At 40.0% G+C, this 8759-nt stretch overlaps 1 long non-coding RNA gene across 1 annotated transcript; it reads left to right on the top strand.

The window, feature by feature from the left end:
- The first annotated feature begins 1084 nt into the window (after window positions 1-1084).
- Window positions 1085-5861, top strand: LOC126986715 (uncharacterized). Its single transcript, XR_007739912.1, has 2 exons — window positions 1085-1240; window positions 1271-5861. It is a non-coding gene; the product is annotated as an uncharacterized LOC126986715 (long non-coding RNA).
- Window positions 5862-8759: the final 2898 nt, after the last annotated feature.

The raw sequence follows: 8759 nt of genomic DNA on the forward strand, positions 1-8759 counted from the left end.
AATGTAGAAGTCTTTGGTACTGGTGCTTATATACTGTCATTCAGGTGTTGAATATGCCTCACTAAAAGGAGTGGCCTGCCTCCCTGAGTATGTATAGGAAAGAAGTGGCCTGAGTATGTACAGGACAGGAGTAGCCTGAGTATGTACAGGACAGGAGTGGCCTGAGTATGTACAGGACAGGAGTGGCCTGAGTATGTACAGGACAGGAGTGGCCTGAGTATGTACAGGACAGGAGTGGCCTGAGTATGTACAGGACAGGAGTGGCCTGAGTATGTACAGGACAGGAGTGGCTTGTCATCCTGAGTATGTACAGGACAGGAGTGGCCTGAGTATGTACAGGACAGGAGTGGCTTGTCATCCTGAGTATGTACAGGACAGGAGTGGCCTGAGTATGTACAGGACAGGAGTGGCCTGAGTATGTACAGGACAGGAGTGGCTTGTCATCCTGAGTATGTACAGGACAGGAGTGGCCTGAGTATGTACAGGACAGGAGTGGCTTGTCATCCTGAGTATGTACAAGACAGGAGTGGCTTGTCATCCTGAGTATGTACAGGACAGGAGTGGCCTGCCTCCCTGAGTATTCACAGGACAAAAGTGCAAATGTAAAACTATGAAGTTGTAATATTTTGGAGGGACAGCAGACACTTCTCCATGAGTTTTAATATAATAGAAAATTCTCAAACCCAGAAATTGATTAGAAAGGTCTCAAGTTTCTAAAAGAAATTTACATGCAGAATTGTGGACAGTAATTTTGTCATCTCTGCTGCATGAAAATTTATAAATGCTTACTGGGTACACAGAGATGTGGAGAGAAAAATGTTGAGTATATATAACTAAGAAGTAACCCGCATGGATTAGGAAACAAAGTTCAAAGATATTTTAATGACGGAGTAGAGTGGGAAGTGGACTTAAGGTCATATCATGCAAAGAACTGATAACAGCTGAACAACCAAAGTAACAGAATGGCAACATATATATATATATATATATATATATATATATATATATATATATATATATATATATATATATATATATATATATATATATATATATATATATATATAGTCCCGCTCCAGCCGTGCCGGCCTGCAGTTCCCCGTGGGCAGGATCCACCGTCTCCTGAGGAAGGGTGGTGATGAAGTTAGTGGTGGTGATGAAGGTGGTGGTGGTGATGAAGGTGATGGTGGTGATAAAGGTGGTGGTGATAAAGGTGGTGGGGGTTATGAATGTGGTGGTGGTGATGAAGGTGATGGTGGTGGTGATGAAGGTGATGGTGGTGGTGATCAAGATTGCGGTGGTGATGAAAGAAGTGTTGGTGGTGAAGGTGGTGGTGGTGATTAACGTGGTGGTGGTGATGAAGGTGGTGGGCAGCACTCCCTTCCGCATTGTCAGTGAGCGAGCTTTGTCATACACTCACACTCTCTTACTCTCTTCCACAGTTTCTATTGCTCTCTAAATCATACTTGAAATAAGATACGAAACGGTAATTGCAGAGATTGACTTCACGCCTCCAAAATATGACATTACGCCTCCATATTATATAGTTAAGGGACGCATATTTAAACTACTCCAACCGATCTTTAAATAACCTGACCTCTAACGAGGGGGCTTCGCCTCCCTCGACCCCCCCAGCATTGTAACACTGCACTGTGACTACAGCAGAAAATGCATAACTGGCAACTTTGGCCCGTGGGTAACAGCTGAGCCAGGCGGGACCCGGTAGGAGTGCCGAAATTGGTGGGCAGGAGTGTTTGTAGGGAGCACTAATTTTATGTGGATTTTCGAATAGTACGGAGGCCCTGGGTCCCTAACCCCCGTACTATTTGAGGGACGACTGTATATATATATATATATATATATATATATATATATATATATATATATATATATATATATATATATATATATATATATATATATATATATATATATATATATATATATATATATATATATATATATATATATATATATATATATATATATATATATATATATATATATATCCACCTAATTTATTAAGTATGAAACCACCTACATCTTTAATTATGTTTATCATAGGCCACCATCTCTACTCATTCCTTTCAGTGCTTTCCTTCATGTATGATTACATCAAAGTTTACCGTATCATTCTCCTCAACCCTATCTCCCTGCCCACCATTATGACTACAGTTTAGTGTTGAATAAGAATTGTTTTGCAACTCCAATTACCTCTTCCTTGTTATTCATGACCTTGCTATTTACATCTATTGGAACAATGAACTAATTTCTGCCAATGCTTAATCTTCCCTTGGCTTTTTCAGGCTTCTGCCATTCTTCAGTTTCTTTAATCTATCTTGACCAACTTAAATTTACAAATACCTTCAATCATCCTCCATGGTGAAGAGGTCAGCACACCTAACTATAAATCCATGAGCCTGGGTTCAAATCCCAGCCCAGGCAGTCAGCACACAGCCCACCCAACTGCTCATCATCCCTTTCAGGGTGGTCGATAAATGGGTACCCAGGGAAACCTCAGGAAACCTCAAAAGTAAACTGTGATAATCCAGGTGTTACATTGGCCCTGTGTCCCAGGGTAAGGGGTCATTACTGGCCACATTCTCAAGGACTAATGTGAGAGATGAGCATCGAGTGTGCGTGCATGTGTGTGTATGTGTGGGTGTTAGTGGTGCCCTTTTCCCCACATCTTAAGAGTATACCCAGAGTTTACATCATAATGAAAGACAAACATCTTTATCAACCTATACACCACAATGTCACAAAGAGTACAAAAATGGTTGAAAAGTTTAAGGTACATATAATAAAACCTTTGTTATTATAACATTTTGTATTCAGTAGTCAGTCCACCCTTTCCAACTTTATAGATGAGCTTCTCTGATAAAACTTACACAAAGAAAATAGTACATTGAAATCTTTTAAGTCCATGCACTATTGTTTGGTGTCTGCAAGAATTGTTTTGCTAAAGTATTTGTCCCTTCTAATGTAGAAGTTGATCCATTAGAATGTCTATGTCTACCTTTCCATGTAGGCTACAGTGGAGCCCCGAGACTAGCATTTTTCTAACTAGTGACTTCAAGTCTAGTGATAGGATAGAAAGAGTTCTGAGTTTCATCACTAACAATCAAAACCATGGAACTAGTGAAAATATTCCCATTGGCCAGAAAGAATGGGTGGGTAAGTTGCATCAAGATGACTCTAGGAGACATTGTGTGGGTAGTGGTACGGGAGTTCAGCTGACCTGTTGGCCACGCAACATTGTGCAACATTACGCAATAGAGCTAACAAGTCTTGCAAAGATGGCACTGAACGTCCTGCTGAATTGGGCGGGGCAGGGGAGCGGGGCAGCGAATGTTAACAAAACACTGAAAACAGACATGCCTGTTCTAAGTGTGGACAATGTCACCTCTTCTCCATCTCCTTTCCTTCTACAAATGTTTTGTTCAACTATGGTTGATGTTTCCCCTAAAGGGTCACCTATATGCGAGAATATTGTATTGGGATCAGCTGATCCACTGTTCCATTTGACTCATCACCTGCTGTCCCCACTCAGCCCTATCAACCCCAAGGACTTTACTGGGTTTATGATAGACTGTTGCATATCTGGTTGCACAGAAGGGCGGTGATGGTGGTGGTGGCAAGGTGGGCTCTCGGTAAGCTGATGCCCTCCCAACTTTTAACTTCTTTATTCAACAGAGCACATTAGGAGCATTTAATGGCGAGTTTTTTGTTGCCTCTGCCTATTAGTGGTTGTGTGTATGTATAAATGTAAGTTTATTGTTAAAAGCAGATGAGATTGATCATAAAAATGTCAACTTGAGAAGTTTGTCTCTTTATTTTTTAGTATTTAAGGTTTGCCTCCAAACAAGCAGTTTCACAACTAGTGTCATTTTATTCAATCTCTTACTATCAGGGCCCAATTGTATAGGGAATTTCAGAAAATGTATATGTGTATTTCTCCACGTCTAGGTAGTGCATGGATGTGTCAGCTTAGCTGTGCCATATATAGTGGCCCTCAAAAGAGAGGCGTTAGGCAAGTAATATTCATAATGATTTTGTTCTACAGGTGATATTTTTCCTCCAGTGTCTGTACTTATGCCAGCAGATAAGATGCATTCCCCCCCTCCCCCCCAAAAAAAAGTCTTTGGCACAAATCAAAGCATCACACTAATCCTATATGCACAATTGCATTTTGTAGAGCTGTTACAGTTATTGCTATATGCTATACGATTGGGTTACATTCCTTGAAAACTGATCATAAAGGTATATACCATTATATACAGATAGCACTATAACATTCCTAATCACTCAAAAATAATGAAAAAATGATCATAAATGAGACCCCCAACAAACTTAAGAGAATTTACTTGTATAATTAATTAAAAGTAGCACTCATTTTCCTTCACACTGATGCTTTAAAATACTTATTTACAATACCAAGCTTTTCTTTTGCCTTTTACCCTGAGTGCTGGTAGACTTGGATGCCATTATTGATAACAGGAGATGGATTAAAAAAACACTTTCTGGCTTGCAAAACACTAAGAAAATTACTGGACATGTACGACTGCAGACAGAGACAGAGCCTAGTATGGATGATCTCATCACCACTGTGAATTCATGATCATGTAATTCTACTACCACTGTGGCATTGTGATCACACCACCAATCACAGACAGATCATACAATGAATATTAGAGGATCATACTGTATAAAAATTGTTATGAAAATTCTTACATTGTTTAAAGTATTGATTGTAGGCTACATTGATCTGTTGTACAGTGATGCTTGCCTGTATCCAAAAGCCTTTGGTTTGGAAAAAAAAAAGCTATGCACTTTAAGGGGGCCGGCCATTTTTTACCCATTTTTCTTTATTCAATGGGTTATTGTCATGAGTTATATACCAGACATAAGGGACACCCTACGTATAAGACTTAGCCCCCCCAAAAAAACAATCTATCACCTTTCCATTTTTTAGCAATGACAATTTTTTGGAAAATTTTAAGTTTTTTTGAAAAGGCTATTTCTACTATATTAATTGCTCTACATGGGAACAATTACTAATGTACAAAAACCATGTTTAGGCCAATGAAAGTATAGCGAGATATTGTATCAATAATCATTAGTTTGGGGAATATATATTTTCAAACTTTCATGGTTATAATTTCCCCCTAAAAATTCAGACATAAATACATCATAATTCAATCACTTCATATACAAGAAAACTCGCAATAATTTGATTCTTACAAGTTTAGGCATGGATTTGGTGTTGGTTTCATCAAAATCGGTTGAAAAATGGTGGAGAAATTGAAATGCAAAGGTACATAACTTACATTTTGAGATATGGCCCGGTAAAGTTTTGAATGTGTAACATTCATACATAGCGAAGTGATATTATGGCATTTATCCTTTCATTTATTTGTAATGATATATAAAAAATGTCTTCATGTTCAGTCATTAGTTTCTCAAAGGGCATACGCAGCTGAGGAATTTTTTTTCTCAGTTTTTCAATTTTGACTGATTTTCGTCGCTTTTGACCGGCCGGCCCCCTTAAATGTCAAAATATCCCCATACATGGTGTTTCATTAATGAAACCGTTATCCTTATAATGATGCAAAGTTATGATTACTTCCAAGTAGAGATGATAAATCAAAATACTTTACTATTAGAGTTATGTAAATTTAGCTACGTCTTTGTACTAAAAGTAAAATGATTGTAAACTTATTGAATTTAAGATGTTTAAAGGGACCCACATGAAACAACAAAAAGTATAAGTATATTCTGCCACAAGTTATTGTATTATAAACCAATTTATAATTTTTATTAAAATAAAAAAATGTTGCTAATAATGCAAAAACATTTTTTGTCATGTTTTAATTGGACCTGTGAGGTTACTAGTGTTATCATGAACATAAAAGTAAAGTTGAAGGCATACACAAACCTGCGCATGGTCTCGGTGCCCATCCCTGTCTCATTGGCACTTGAGCCTGCAGTGGGTAAAGATCCCATTACCCCAGGAAACAGAAAAACTGTTACAAACATATGTTCTACTTTTCTGTGCTGCTTTATCAGTCTTTAGTTGTTGCTTTTTCTTCCTTCACTGTGTTGATGATTGTTCCTCCCATCTTATACACTCCACTTGATCTATTTTTAGTCTTGCTCATTTCCAATGTGTGACACTTCTTTTCATTAAATTCCATTTCCCAGTCGTTACTCCATTCATGAATCTCATTTAAATCTTCCTGCAGTTTATTACAATCATCCTCATCTTTTATGTATTTTCTAAGCAGTTTGGCATCATCTGCAAACATACTCATGTAACTTTACTTTTTGTCTTAATACACATTAAAAAAAAATAGTATAGGCTCTAACACTGATCCCTGTGGAACTCCACTTATGACCTTTCTCCAGTCTGATTTTTCATCTTTCAACACGTTTCTCCTTTTTGTTTGGTAATTTTTTATCCATTCTGTCATTTTCTCCCCAATCCTCCTCTATTTTCTAATTTCTATAGCAATCCCTTGTGTGGAACTTTATCCAGTCATCCGTCTCTATGCACTATATCTATTACCTACTCTTGAGTAAAAACATATTGTATTTGTGACACAAGCTTTACCTTGTCTGAATCCAATTTGACTTTAATTCATTATCTTCTCTCTTGCTATGTAGATGGTCTACCCACTGTCTTTTAATTACCTATCTTCTCACACAACTTGCACATGCCGCTTGTAAGGGGAATTGGTCTATAGTTCAGAGGCTCTTGTTTATTTCCGCTCTTATATAATGGGATCACATAATTATGTGCTCTCTTCCATTACGTGTGTGCGCGAGCATGTTTTGAGATAGCAATGCATGCACCCAGCGACGTTCCCTTTCCTTCTGGCATACCCTTTTATCCTGCTACACCGATGCAAATATTTAATACTAATTACACTAATCCAAGAGAAAATGGCGCCACTTAAAAAAAAAAACACTTGCCTGCGCCATGACGGGCTGGGGCCGACTACCATCCGGGCCCCTCAAGTAAGCCTACCGGCGCAATAGGCTTACACACGAAAAAAAAAAAAAATCGGGGAGCATACGCCCGGGAGCACGTCGCTTCACTTCCTCTCCGCCTCCGCTTCCTACGGTCTTCCCTAGTATGATCCCAAGCAGCTACCCTATCCGTCCCAAGTCCCTCCCGCCAGGATCGGTCGACATGCCCCAGCCATGAGTTACGTAGGCATCCCCTTGATCTCCTCCACTCAGGCTTGTCTCGTAGAGAAACAACTGTGTGAGCAGGATCGACGTCCGGGAGGCGTGCCACATGCCCATATAGCTGGAGTTGGCGCTCACGAACTAGCTTGTAATATACCTCGATTCAGTTTCACGGAGTAGTCGTTGGTTCGACAAGAAGTCGTCCAGCGATACCCCATGATCCTGCGAAGCACTTGGAACTAAAGGCATCTCCATCGATTATGCGAGGATTACAGCATCATAGCAAAAACAAGATCAGTGACCTTGATGTCGCCAACAGATGCTCCGCAACGACTTTGATCAGCAAATCTGCCTATTACCCAGTCCATGCAAGTGTTGAAAAGTGATGGAGCAAGGATCGACGCACCCCTGCCTCACTCCTGAATTTAACAGGAATGAAGCCGAAAACGCCTCCCCCACACTCCACTACACTCTCAGTCCCAGAGTAATATATTTAGGGCCAGTCATCAGGCAGGACAATAATCCTTGCATGAATTCCACGCATCTGCAGAATGTCCCAGAGTGCTTCGCGATATGCCTTCGTGAGATTGATATAGGCTGCCCCTGTCGAGATTCGCGTCTGTGTTCCACAAGGGTGTGATTGCATTGCTCATAGACAGAGAGACGAAACGCGGTTTGTTTTGCTGGCCCTCCGGCCCGAGCCCGAGCTTGAACTTGATGAGTTGTGCACGCCACCTACGGACTGTTTCACCTGTTCCTTCGATGCTCCGACTCTCGTGCTCTGAGTCTCGCTTACACGAACCAGCTGTTGGTATTCTGGTAAGAGTGAATTAACTTAATACTGTAGCAATAATCTGTAGCTTCACTATTAAACATCTTCAGAGTTACCAACAGTTATCAGTGGTGGCCGATAGGCGTGGCCTGTGGCCTGTGAATGCTGTGCAAGCTGGTGTCGCCTTCGTTCCTATTATAACTCCCACTCACAAGCAAAGTGTTATTCCTTATCCTCGATAGGATCCTTGGAATGACTCATGCAGATGGCGGAGCAGGACGTGAAATATTCTGTCAGCATGAATTGGCACCACGTGGATCATCCAGCGATACCTGCCATGGTGATAATGGGCAAGGTGTAGAGCGTTGCGCGTGGTATCACCGGGCAACACTTGTATTTCCTCCATAAATTTAACTGCCTTTGTAGACGCACCAATCGTATACAGGTTACTTGTAATATTTTGTTACGCTTCAATCGTCATATCCAGTTTATTCTACTCTCTGATGAGTATATAACATGTGGAACATTATCAAGAACACAAAATGGATTGTAGCCCTATATCCTGATCTCGCAGATGTATAGTTTTTACCCCGAACATACTATATGGTATGGTACTATGAATTTAGCTATCGGAAATTTTACATGAACTCCCGTATTATTTACGGAAGGGTGGTCTAACTCTCTAACATGATTATGATGAAAAGTGCCTGCCCAAAAATCTACTATACCGATGGCTTCGACTTGTGCTTCTAACATCTTATTTATTGAATTTTAGTGTTATGATTCAGTTTGG

Source organism: Eriocheir sinensis, chromosome 62 (assembly GCF_024679095.1).
Source record: "Eriocheir sinensis breed Jianghai 21 chromosome 62, ASM2467909v1, whole genome shotgun sequence".
Lineage (NCBI taxonomy): Eukaryota > Metazoa > Arthropoda > Malacostraca > Decapoda > Varunidae > Eriocheir > Eriocheir sinensis.